Genomic DNA, 13,319 nt, shown 5'->3' with positions numbered 1-13,319 from the left:
AGAGTTGGATGGGCTGGCATTACAATTCCCACTTTCATATTAAAGATACTGAGGCTCTGAGTTATCGAGTTGCCTGCCCAGGTCACGCATTCTAGAGGGTGTGCTTGGTTGTTTAGGTAGCTTGTGAATATGGGTTTAGGTAGCTTGTGTAATTCCTCAACATGAGTAGTCTTATTTCAGGGTTCATTCTGGCAACTCATTGGACAACCAACTGAAGTGACGAGCAGTCTCAAAATCAATGGCGTTTTGAAAAGGACAGAGGATCAGGAGGAAGAGGTCCTAGCTGTGGATTAAACTGTAAGTCATCATCATAAATACAACTTGTTTCATCAGGGCTGTAATGAGGTTCTTCTGGGCAAAGTGAACTAAGATGCTGCTGAGGAGCTTTCTGGTTTTGCTGTCAGAAATTGAGTAATGTAGAGTTAGTGCTTCAGCTATTGACAAAAGAACAAATTTCTATGGAAATTACTTTTAATTTTGAGTAACTACAACTTAATGGCCACATTTTTTAAAAGATTGGCTAAATCAAAGAACACTAATGCTAGCACTAGCATCATTCATATAATTAAAGATAGAACAGCGAGTAGAGTTGGAAACCAACTTAGTCAATGAAAAAATAGTTGTACTTTTCCTTCTGTTATTGGACATAGTTTAAATAGGTCTGTGAAAGGGCCTATTTCTTGTTCATTTTCTGTTTTGTTTATTCATTTTTACTCTGTATTACTCCGTTCAAGTTGCTATAACAAATTACCATAGGCTTGGTGGCTTAAACAAGAAACATTTATTTCTTAGGTGCTTCTGGAGGCTGGAAGTCGAAGCAGGGTGCAGTATGGTGAGAGTCTAGTGATAACCCTCTTTTAAGTTACAGATTGCCAACTTCTCATATTCTCACTTGGCATAAAGAGGGCTCTTTATTCTAAGGGACGGATTTCTTGAGTCTTTTTAACAGGAACACTGATCTCATTCATGAAAGCCCTATCCATATGATCCAACTACCTTTCAAAGGCCTCACCTCCTATTCCCATCACATTGAGGGTTAGAATTTCCCCTCCCCTCCCCCTCCTCCTGTCTCCCTCCTCTCCTCTTCCTCCTCCTCTCTGCCTCTTCCTTTCTCCCTCCTCCTCTCTCCCTCCTCCTCTCTCCCTCCTCTTCTCTCCCTCCTCCTCTCTCCCTCCTCCTGTCTCCCTCCTCTCCTCTTCCTCCTCCTCTCTTCCTCCTCCTGTCTCCCTCCTCCTCTCTCCCTCTTCCCTTCCCCTCCTCCTATTTCTTTCCCTTCCTTTTTCTTCCCTTCTTTTTCTTTCTGTCCTTCTTTCCCTCCTGTCTATTTGCAGTTCTAGAGATTGAACTTGAACAAGAATCTCAAGCATGCTAGGCAAGTGCTCTACTATGACTGTTCCTCCAGTCCCAGGGTTTCAACCGAGGAGTTTTGGTGAGACACAGCATTCAATCTGTAACACTCCCTCTAAAGAGAAAACATACTTCATGTTAGTTTAATAAATCTAAACTAATTGTTTAAATCAAATTCTATGACAATTAATGAATATGAATGAATGAATAACGTGCACATACATTTAATTTCTCTCTTCCCTATATGAGAAATGAAGCATTAACCAACAAGATTTTGTCAGGGACAATTTGGCTTTGGAGGGCCACTCACCACTGAACTAAGATTTATTAGTCTCTAAGAAATTCTTTTTTGGTGGTACTAGGGACTGAACATACACTATGCAAGAGTTCTACCACTGAACTACCTCCCCTGCCCTTTTTACTGTATTTTTTATTTTGCAGTAGGATCTTACTAAGTTGTCTAGACTGACCTTGAACTTGTGATCCTCCTGCCTTGGCATTCTAAGTAGTGAAAATTATAAACATATGCCACTGTGCCTGGCTTGAGACAATTTTTATCTCTCATCTTGTTAAGAAGTCATAACCTGGGCTGGGGATTTAGCTCAGCGGCGTAAGCGCCTGCCTTGCAAGTGTGCGGTCGTGAGTTCGATCCCTGGTACCGATAAAAATGAAAAAGACAAAAAAAAAAAGTCATAACCTAAAGGAAAAAGAAAGAAAGAAAATACATGCAGATGTTTACAGTTTCATTACTGTATATAGTCTTTAAAAAACTGTACCAAGCAGAACCCAAGTGGTCATTGTGATGGTTAATTTTATATGTCAGCTTGTCCTGACTGTGGTGCCCAGTTATTTGATCAAATATTGATCTACTTGTTGCTATGAAGATGTTTTGAAAATATAATTAATATTTCTAATCAATTTACTTTAAGTATATTACTGTTGGTAGTGTGACTGGGTCTCATCCAGTCTGCTGAAGGCCTTAAGGTTAAAAACAGGTTTTCAGAAGAAAGATCTTAGCTAAAGACTGTAACATAAAAATCCTACCTCAGCTTCCAGCTTGCCAGCTGATCCTGCAAATTTCAGACTGGTTAATGCCCAGAATTGCCTTACCCAATTCCTTAAACCAGTCTCAACTTCTATATATATAAATGTATCTATCTAAATAGTATCTGTCCAAAATCAGGTATTTAAAAGGTAGAAAAAACCAAGTATCTATTCTGTGATAGTCATTTTGCTATGTTATTTGACCCTCATAATAATCATTCAGAGTATTGTAATCATTTCTGTCTCATGGATGAGGAAACTGCTTAAGTAAAACTTGGCCAAGGTCCTGTACTATGAATTGACAGAAGCAGGACTCCAATTTCACCCTCCTTGAATTGAGATCCCCCTACTTTCTGAGTAGGGCTTGAACTCCATCTATGGCTTTCCCATGGCTCACTGATCACAGAGGAAGGGGCTTCAGCTGAGCTCATAAAATACTGGAAATACCAAAGATTTCCCTAGTGAAGACAGACAAGTGTCCATCAATAATACCGGATACAGTCTAACACTGCTATAAGCATGTTGTTGCATTATTTGTTCCTATAGCAACTCTGAGAAGCACTGTTCATCTTCCATAAATTAGGAGACTCTGATAAATTAAGTGCTCCTAACTTTTAAGTAACAGAACAATGGCTCCTGCTCCTGTCTGTCTGCCCACCCAGTGCCCAGGTGGTATCTGCTACAGGATCTAGCTTTTCCTGAAGTTTTCCACAGTGTTTAGGCAAAGTTTGGCCTTGGGACCATCGCATTTCTTATTCACTACCCACCCAATCCCAGTCTAGTCTTTCCAACTCCCTTCTCCCTGATCCTGACTATAAAATTTATTTGTTTTGGATCTGAGCTGGAAAGTCATCTGATAGATAGTGCTGTTGTTGATTTGGGACTCATCTCTCATCGAAGAATACCTAGAAACATAACCTTAATCCAAAAAACTGAATGGTGGAATTTCAGCAGATAAGAAAACTCTGAGCAGGTGAGTAAGGAATTGTAGGCTGTATTATGTAATCACAGGAAGTAGATGGCGCCCTTGGGAGGGAATGGCAAAGGAGTTAAGCCATTTATGCTGGAAATTGCAATTTTTAAAATTTTTGCATGAAATTTATGTGTTACTTAGCTTAAAAGAACAAGAATTTGAAGAGAAAAATCAATGGTACATTGCAATCAGCATTCATGGAACATTTGCCATTGAAGGATTAATAAAGGGATAATTTGTAGAAGTGTGAGGAGGGTTAGGGAAACCAGTATGGGATGGTGACACATCCTAGGGCTGGCATTAGGGAGCCTGAAGAGGCAGGGGGGCGAACAGTTGTGGAACCACAAGAAAGGGGCTGAAGCTTTGAAGGTGACATGGACATGGTAGAAAAAATGACTTCAGCAGAGATTAGCACCAACCCTTTGTCACCCAACAGAGAGAAAACCAGGGAATGATACTTCCCTTCCTTCTCTTTGGATGCCTGCCCTTCCCACTCACAAGGATACCTCCCAAACACCCAAACTAAAGCTAGAGGGCAAAGGGACCTGTTGATGGCATCCATGGAGGAAAGAATCTCAGGACACAGCATATAGTAGAGAAAACAGAACAGGGGATATGCGCAGCAGTGCTAGAAACCAAGCACAATGGCCCTATGTGACAGGTAGGTGAACACAGGGTCAGCTTCATAAATAAAAATAACTGCCATCTGGGTAACATAATGGTTCTTAGAGTGTCTGAGTGATGGACTTACTGAAGAAGAAACACTCACCCTAATTGTGGGAGTACCAACCAGTAGGCTTGTGGCCTGGATGGAAGGAAAAGGGAGGACAGAAGAAAGTATTCTGTTTCTTCACTCCAGGCATCACCACTGCCTTTGGATGTCCATCTGCAGGCTCCAGTGCAGTCTTCACCTTCAGCCTGTCAGCACAGATCCTTCGGCTCCCTGGAACTGACACACAAGGGACTCCGCAGTGAGCTCCAGCCCTTCCACTTTTGATTGAACTTTTGAAGGCCTTTGGGTCTTCAGCATGCAAACAGGCTTTTTGCATTCTTACACACCTGACCCTGGTAGATCTATAAATCTCTTGTGTGTCTGTCTCTCAAATATGTAATATGTAATATATGTATATGTAAAATACATGTATTATACAGTGGACCCTCAAGTTACAACCAGCCTGACATTTGAACAACTTGGTTCTTGACCAGAATTTTAATTTTAACTTACAACCAAAGTGTTGAGTTATGCCTAAATGCTGGCTGCTTGTGCTTCTAGATGATCTGAGAGATACACTTAACCCTTAAAGAGTTCTGGAAGGAACATTACAACAGCCTTTCCTATATAGTGTTAATTGAGAAATCCTGGGCCAGTGTTGCTCTAAGGACACTGAGATCTGCCTGTATAGAGGAGAGAGACTTTGAAGACTGTGTAGCGGGCCCCAAGCCTTCAGTCAACAATTGGAACTGGCTTGTGGGAAAAGTTTGGAAGATGCTGGCTAGAGAAGCAGCCGTAGAATGCTGTGAGCTCAGCTTGATGGGAGATTCTGGTAAGAGCTCAGAAGACCAGATTATCGACAGGAAAGTAACTAGAAAAGACCAAGCTCAGGACATTTTGGTTGGTAAGAAGAACTGCTGAACTTCAGGCCAAGTGTGCTCTGGCAGAAAATATGTCTGCATTTTTCTCATATTCACAGAACTTGTGGAAGACTAAGGGCAGTGAACTAATTAATCTGATAATTTGTGGATTGTTAGAGACCAAGAATCAACCCTAGAAATGAGGGCAGAAGGAAGCAGTAGAACAAGAATCCAGTAGGTGACATAAAAATGCTGATTTGATTTTGGAGGTGTTACATCTATCAGTGACCTTTTTTGGATTTTAAGATTTTTTTTCTTCTTCCTTGACTTTTCATGCCTTTTCACATCTTCTCTTTTAATTATAAGATTAAATAATCCTCTCATTTGAATTAATGTGATCAATATATCTTTAATTTTTTTTAAACAAGGTCTTGCTATGTAGTTTTCTTTGGCCTTGAACTCACTTATGTAGCCTAGGCTGGCCTCAAACTCAGTCTCCTGCCTCAGCCTCCCAAGTGCTGGGATATACAGGCATGTACCACCATGCCCAGGAAACAATGTATCTTTAAATCTAAAATTTCAAGTGTTTCTTTTTTTGGGAATCTATGAAAAAATATTATCAAAAGACTTGTAGTTGGGGCTTACAAGGGAATAAATTTAATACAAGAATATAACTTATAGAGTTAATTTAAAATATTCACCAGAAGAGTCAAATGCAGAAGAGTACAAGACTGTTCACACACTTAGAGACCCAAAGAATCCAGCCAAGGCTCTAAATCCCATAGCGATGTCCTGCATGAGTCCATCTAAAGACCTAGAGCCCATGGCAATGTCCTCCACAAGTCCAGGTGGAAGCCTACAGCCCATGACAATGTCTTATGCAAATCTGACATAGATCTGCACTGGGAAGGCAAAGGTGAATAGTGAAAGCTAGAAAGTCTGCACCAGTTGGATGAAGGATTTGTGCCAGTAGACTGAGGGTTCTGCACTGAGGCCAGGAAGCAACGCTCAAGGTAAGGACCAGAGCTCCCCCGAAAAGAACTGCAGCCATCCTCAGCAACAGCAAGGACCTGAGCTCCTCTGATGATGAGAACAACTGAGTTCATATCTGGGAAACTAGCATGGCAAGCTTCTCCAGGAAAATCAACAGCACACCAGCAGCACACCCTCCAGCTCTGCTTTCATGCTTTTGGAAACAATCAGGTGGGCCTTCCACACCCAGCACCATGCTGATTCAATTCAACCGGGGGTAGGGGGTGGTGGTGGAGGGGGTTACTGTTGGGAGCCGCGGCCGACACCGGTCGCTTTACTTGGCGGACGTGAGGCCTGTAGAAAGGAGCAAGGCCTGAGCTAAATTACCCCTCCCATCGAGTGAGCCAAGTTGGCGCCTGCTTCTTGCCCCCTGATTGCCCTGGTGACGTAAACAGCCCGCGCAATAGACGTCTACCCAGCAACTAATGACGATGACCAATCAGCTCACATGCCTGCTGTTGCCCTATTGGACAATGAGTCCGTATATATGTGTGTGACCCACGCTGCTAAGGGAGAGATAGAGAAAGTCCACCGGCGAGAAAGGGCTGGTGGCAGAGCAGAGGCCTCGCGGGGCCCACGCGGAGACAAATAAAGACAAGGTTGCACACCGTCGGAATCTGTCGTGTGTTTTTCCTGCCGGCCGGGAGCGACACCGACATCTGGTGGCCCGTACGGGGAACTGATCAACCCCGAGACATGGCGGTGGACTGCATTCTCCAGTACGGTGCTGCAGGACAGGTGAGTAGAGGATAAACCTGGGCCCTGGGTGGCGCGCACCTACAGGGTTTGTAGACTCCTCTCAGGCTCACGCGTAAGTGGCGGATTCCTTGGGCCTCACGCGGTGAGTAACATATTAAAAAAAAAAATGGGAAACATGCTAAGTAGCGGCACTAAGAGTGAGGGTAGTTACGGGGGGAGCTCTCAAGAACTTGTAGAAGTACGCGAGGTGTTTGAACAGGCACAGTCAAGGAGCTCCCGAGAGGGGTCTGTCAAGGAGGACAAAGATACAGAAGAGGAAGACAGGGCTCAAGCCTCGGAGTCGTCAGACTCCGAGGAAGAGGGAGACTTGAATGACGGGGAGGCCAGAAGGGCCGACTGCCGGGAGGCTAAGCCAAGTGATAGGGAGGCACACGGCTCTTTCGCCGCGTTGCGCCGAGAACTGCGCTCCGCTCAACTAGGCTTACGGAAAAGCAGAGAGCTTCTGAGCGCCCCCTGGCAGGGGAGGGAGACAGAACCTTCTGCTCCGCCCTGGAACTCGTTCCCGGAAGTGGTCCCTCGCCGCGAGGCCGCCGCCTGGGACTTCCCCCCTCTTCAGCCAGTACAGGAAGTAATGCCTAGGCCGCCATTTTCTACCCAACCACGGCTGCCATCTTATGATGCTCCGTCGCCGGCGGGACGTTATTTCCACAGACAGCTGTGGCGTGGGGGTCGTGTGTCTAATGAAGACCACCCGTTCCCAGGGATAGATAGCGGCCCCTATGGGATATATCCTGTACAAATGGCCCTAGGCCAGGGACGTAATGTGTGGGAACCCTTTGAGATAAAACAGATCAGAGAGCTTAAGAGTGCTGTCACTTCCTTCGGTCCTACTGCACCCTATACCATAGCTATGCTAAAAAACTTGTCTTCTGGGCCGCTCACCCCAGCGGACTGGACCCAGTTGACAAAAGCATGTCTACCCTCAGGCAGCTACTTAGACTGGCGAGCATGGTACGCAGAGTTCTCTGCCGAGCAGGCTAAGAGAAACGCCGGTCGAGGAAACAGGTGCTGGGGACTTAGCTCAGCGGCATAAGCGCCTGCCTTGTAAGCAGGCAATCGCGAGTTCGATCTCTGGTACCGATAAAAAAAAAAAAACAAAAAAAAAAAACAAAAAAGACCAAAAAAAAAAAAAAAGGGGGGGAGTAAGCCAAGGCCTGCCTCCAAAGGCGCGGTTATCTATGGCATTATTCACATACAATTTTTTAAACTTAAACAGTGAAAATTGCTCCCCAGCTATGGCACATTGTACCCCATCCCCAAAAAATAAAGGATGGGTTAAATGGAAGGATGTCCTGACAGGACAATGGATGGGCCCGGATCCGGTAATCAGCTGGAACCGAGGCGCAGTTTGTGTTTTTCCGCAGGAACCGGGACGAGAACCACTGTGGGTCCCAGAGAGGTTGACGCATGCGACAAGTCCCTCGACTAAAGATCAGGCCTGTTCCACCAGAGGCCAACCGCAGACCCAACAACAAGATGAGCCCTAAAAGAACTGCAGGACAATCCCTTTTGGGGAGCCTGGAATGGCTTGCTCCCCTATGTTTTACCATTGTTAGGTCCCCTGTGCTCCTTGCTTCTGCTCTTACTTGTAGGACCATTCTTGCTCCGATGGGTTACACCATTTATTAATGGGCGCCTTGCGGCGGCCCGGCGTCAAGTACGCCTGGTTGCCCATGAGGCCCTGGCAGCAGCCCGTGATGGGCACAATGACCCCCAGGCCTACGCATGGTTCGCTCGGTTGGCCTACGACCGAGTCTAGATGTGGTGGGTCTCCTGCACTCCTTCCCTATTGACACCACACAGCAGGGTAGGTGAGTCAATGACGGGTAAGAGCGTGCCTCCCCAGCACGACTCGACCTAAGCCAGGCCCTACCCCATACTGCACGAAAGCCGCTGGATTACTAGAATCTGCCCAGATCTAGATGTCTCTCCGAGGGGATCGCACGGAGGGGCATGAGTGCATGCCTATGTGCATCCAGGTTCCGTCCAGTTCACTCCTGGCCCTGGAAAAAGGACGAGGGTCTCAAGGCCTTGGCGGACCCGGGGACGGCCGACCAGGGTCCAAGCCAAGGGCTTACGGTGGGCCTCAACACAGGGCATAAGCCTCTGCACTCAATCCAGGGCGGGCTGCGATGCATACATTCATTCAAAATAAATAAAATAGGGGGAGATGTTGGGAGCCGCGGCCGACACCGGTCGCTTTACTTGGCGGACGTGAGGCCTGTAGAAAGGAGCAAGGCCTGAGCTAAATTACCCCTCCCATCGAGTGAGCCAAGTTGGCGCCTGCTTCTTGCCCCCTGATTGCCCTGGTGACGTAAACAGCCCGCGCAATAGACGTCTACCCAGCAACTAATGACGATGACCAATCAGCTCACATGCCTGCTGTTGCCCTATTGGACAATGAGTCCGTATATATGTGTGTGACCCACGCTGCTAAGGGAGAGATAGAGAAAGTCCACCGGCGAGAAAGGGCTGGTGGCAGAGCAGAGGCCTCGCGGGGCCCACGCGGAGACAAATAAAGACAAGGTTGCACACCGTCAGAATCTGTCGTGTGTTTTTCCTGCCGGCCGGGAGCGACACCGACATCTAAGGCTTCGGGACAGACTGTAGAGAAGAAGCACGGAAGGAGCCGCAGAGAGCGGACCGGTAGAGGCTTCGGGACAGACTGTAGAGAAGAAGCACGGAAGGAGCCGCGGAGAGCGGACCGGTAGAGGCTTCGGGACAGACTGTAGGGGAGAAGCACGAAAGGAGCCGCGGGGAGCGGACCGGTAGAGGCTTCGGCCGGGAAGAATCCCGGGGCAGACTGTGCGGAGAAGGAGCCACTGCCAGATCTTGTCGTGTGTTCTTCCTGCCGGCCGGGAGCGACACCGACAGGTTACAAGTTGACCATTAGTTAATCTACCAGGAGACTCTTTCAACATTCAGATATATGAGCTCCCTAAAGTCTCACCTCTTAATATTGTCACATTGGTGATTAAGCTCACCACTTGTATTTGGGAGACAATCAGACCATATGTTACCATAGTGTTTATAAAAAGAGTGGTTGGTAATGTGGAGGTAAACTGTTTAAACCCAACTTTCATTATATTGCCTTCTGAAAGACAGATAAAAATATAATACTCCTGAATTAATGTGATCAGTGTATCTTTAAATCTAAAATTTTAAGTGTTCTTTCTTTGGGAATATATGAACTTAATTTTCCTAAGAATCAAATTTTTTCAGATCCCAAATTCTGCGAAAAAAAAAAAAAAGAATCAAATTTTAAATTTGTCCTAGTTTGGAATATACAATAGGATTATCCTTTTCACACTCATGTAGAAATTTCTGGCAACTTCATATACTTCCTTCCTTATGTATATTTTCTTTCATTCTTAGAACAGATGTTTTTTTTCAAGAGATAGGGTTTCACTGTTTTACCCAGGTTGATTTTGAATTTGTGGGCTTAGGTCACCCTCATGCTTCAGCTTCTTGTGCTGGGATTACATGCATGTGCTGCCATCTGTGTCTCATAGTAATTTTTATTCTGGGATCTGGAAATACAATAGCAAATATTAAGCAAATCTCTTAATATCATAAAGAAAAATAAAGAATAAAATAATGATAATTCCAGCCATTCACTGCCACCATGAAAATAAAACAAAGTGATAAAGGAGACATTAGTTCTCTTTTTTTCGGATAAGGTGCTCAAAGAAAGCCTTAAAAGAATGTGTTGTTGACTAATGATATAACCCTCTGGGATGGAGCTGACATGTGATGGGAAGGAAAAGAGCATTCCAGGCAGAGAGCGGAGTCAAGTAAAGACCTTCAAGTACAGAAAAGCTGAATGTGTAAGTAGCTGAAAGAGGTCCTCGGTGGCTGGAGCAGAGTGTGGACTTTATTCTGTTAATTGTTATGTATAAATTTGTAAGAACACATTTATCATTCTGTCTACCTCGATGTTGTTAATACACTCTCTTCATGTCATAGAGCTTGAAGCCATCATTTAAAATCCATACATACTCTTCTGTCAAGCAGATCTTTAATAACTTAACATTTTCCCTGAAAGGCATGTTCTCTTAACAATTACCCTCAAGTTGTAGTATGTACTTGCAGTAGTCCATTCTTACCAGAAGTTTTACTTTCTACAGTTTGTTACATAAGTCTACAAGTCATGCAAAATTATTTAATATAAAATTCCATAAACAAGCTGTTCATAAGTTATAAAGTGTATAAAGTCATTCTGAAGGCTGTAATAAATCTCATGCCTTTCTACTCCGTCCCACCTAGGATGTGAATCACCTCTTTGTTCTGCATATCCACACTGTATATGCTACCTTCCTGTTAGTCACTTTGTAGCCATCCTAGTTATCTCTGACTGTTGTGTTATCATAGTGCTTGTGTCCAGGTAACTCTTAAGTGTAATCTAATGCTACATCACAGTGCTATATCAGTCATTCACGTTACTTCATCTCATCACATAGACATTGTGTTATCTCACAAAAGTGTGTGCATAGTGCAATGAGATATTGAGAGAGAGAGAGAGAGGAGGAGGAACCACATTCACATTTTATTACCTTATATTGCTGAGTCTTCTATTTATTGTTATTTTCAGTGTATTACATGAAAATTGTTCTATTTTAGCATCTATAGTTCTGTTTTAGTATGTAATTTGTAAATTAAATTCTATCATAATAGAAAAAATCATCATAAATGTAGCGTTTGATAGTATAGATAGTTGCAAGCTTCTACTGGGGATATTGGGGGTCTGATTCTCTACCAGTAGGGGGAGACTATTCTAAAACAGAACTATCTCTTTTTAAACAGGTTGATTATTAGTTCCATTTGTGTATGTGTGTGTGTGTGTGTGTGTGTGTGTGTGTGTGTATGTATCTTTAAGTCTAAAAATTTATGTTGTGCAGTACAGGAGATTGAACTCAGGATGTGGAACATGCTGGGCAAGTACTCAACCACTGAGCTACACTCCCAGCTCCCCATTTTTTTTTATTCAAGTCAGTTGGACTTTTGCCCCACTGAGGAAATTTATTTAAGACTGTATGTAGCTGGGCATAGTGGCTCATGCCTGTAATCCCAGCACTTGGGAGGCTGAGGCAGAAAGATTGCTGTGAGTTCGAGGCCAGCCTGGGCTACATAGTTGATTCAGGGACAGCCTAAACTATATAGTGAGACCCTGTTTCAAAAAGACTATACGTAGCTGGAGAGTTTGGCTTGTGAACATGTCAATGACATAAAGTAGAACCAATTCTGTCATTGTGACGCCAAGCATAGTGATGAGAGAGCAACAAAGAAATTCATAGTGATCTGGCCTTTATGCTTCTCTCATCTGAGATTATACTTATGAATAGATATCAAATGTGTTCATATTCATAAACATAAAATATGTTTATTTTAATGATGAACACTATTGTCACACAATAACTTTCTAAGCTAGTGAGCTTTGATCTGTACTCAGCACTGAAAAACCGAGGAAATCTAGCCGTGCTTTGAGTAAAGGTAAGAGTGAAAAGCAGTTTCTGTGGTTTATCCATATTCTGTTAGATGGTTAAAATAATGCAGCAGCTGATATTTCTGTGGTTCTGTGAACATGACTGTTATAGAGAATAATTTTAGTAGAGTGCTTACTTTGTGACCTGTAAGCAGAGGCTTGGTTTTTATATTAATACACAAGTGTCACACCCTTTGGGAGAGCTGGCCCAGTCTTCAGAATTTACTTATGCATTTATGGTTAGCTTTGATTGAATTGTTATTTCTGATCATATTTTTGGTCACTTCTGGGCTGCTAAGCTTTTGTGACAGCTGTGTGAGGGACCTGAGGGGGCAAGTATGTCCATCAGGAAACCATGCTTGGACACTTATGATCAGTCACTGAATTAATGTATGCATATAATGCCAGAAAAATAAAAAAAGATTTTTTGTTGCAGCAGCTGTATGACACCTATTTTTTATGTGTTTGGATATGCCTTTATTGTCTGACTATAAACTCATTGTAAAATTACATTTTGTGATTTATTATTATGTAAGTTCTCCTCTATAAGCTTTAGGCTTAGATTGCTAATTCTGGGAAAGACTTTAGAATTATCCTAAATTCTTGAATTATATAATAGGAAAACAGAATCTAGAGAAGTGACTCACCCATGGTCATACAGCTAATTAAAATTTTTTTTAACTCCAGTGTTATTTCTCTCATTTATAAACTGATTTTATATTTAACAAAGGCCAGGTTGATAAAGGCTGATTTCAATAAACCATGCAACCATTTTCCCTTTAAAAAAAAAAAGTCTAAGTGGTTGAATTTTGTACTGCAAAAATCCACTTGGAAGTTACAACTCCAGGGTTCCTAAATGTGACCTTCTTGGGAGGGGGAATTCCTGGAGGAAGACTTAGTTAAGGTTACTTAAAGGAGGAGGTTGAACCCCTAACCCAATAGGCCTGATGTTTTAAAGAAGGTTACATTTAGCCACAGACACACATGGGGAGAATGACATGGGAAGAGGAAGTAAAGATCAGGGTGATGGTTTTGTAAGCCAAGGAACAGCAAAGATTGCCAACATACCAGAAACTAGGGGAAAAGCTAGAAGACCTTTCTTCACAGCCC

The 13,319-nt window shown here is 43.6% G+C and overlaps 1 long non-coding RNA gene across 1 annotated transcript in view; it reads right to left on the bottom strand.

The window, feature by feature from the left end:
- Positions 1–1,237: 1,237 nt before the first annotated feature.
- LOC106028154 (uncharacterized) overlaps positions 1,238–13,319 on the bottom strand; it is a 32,423-nt gene continuing 20,341 nt past the window's right edge. The window contains exons 4-5 of the long non-coding RNA XR_010048029.1: positions 4,134–4,313; positions 1,238–1,462 (exon numbers count right to left, since the gene is read on the bottom strand). This is a non-coding gene — a long non-coding RNA (uncharacterized LOC106028154). The remainder of the gene's footprint in view (positions 1,463–4,133; positions 4,314–13,319) is intronic.

This window comes from Cavia porcellus, unplaced genomic scaffold (assembly GCF_034190915.1).
Source record: "Cavia porcellus strain 051 isolate PalLab524CR breed Dunkin Hartley unplaced genomic scaffold, mCavPor4.1 scaffold_1, whole genome shotgun sequence".
Taxonomy (NCBI): domain Eukaryota; kingdom Metazoa; phylum Chordata; class Mammalia; order Rodentia; family Caviidae; genus Cavia; species Cavia porcellus.
Note: the sequence above shows the minus strand (reverse complement) of the source record. Positions and strands in the feature narration are given on the sequence as shown.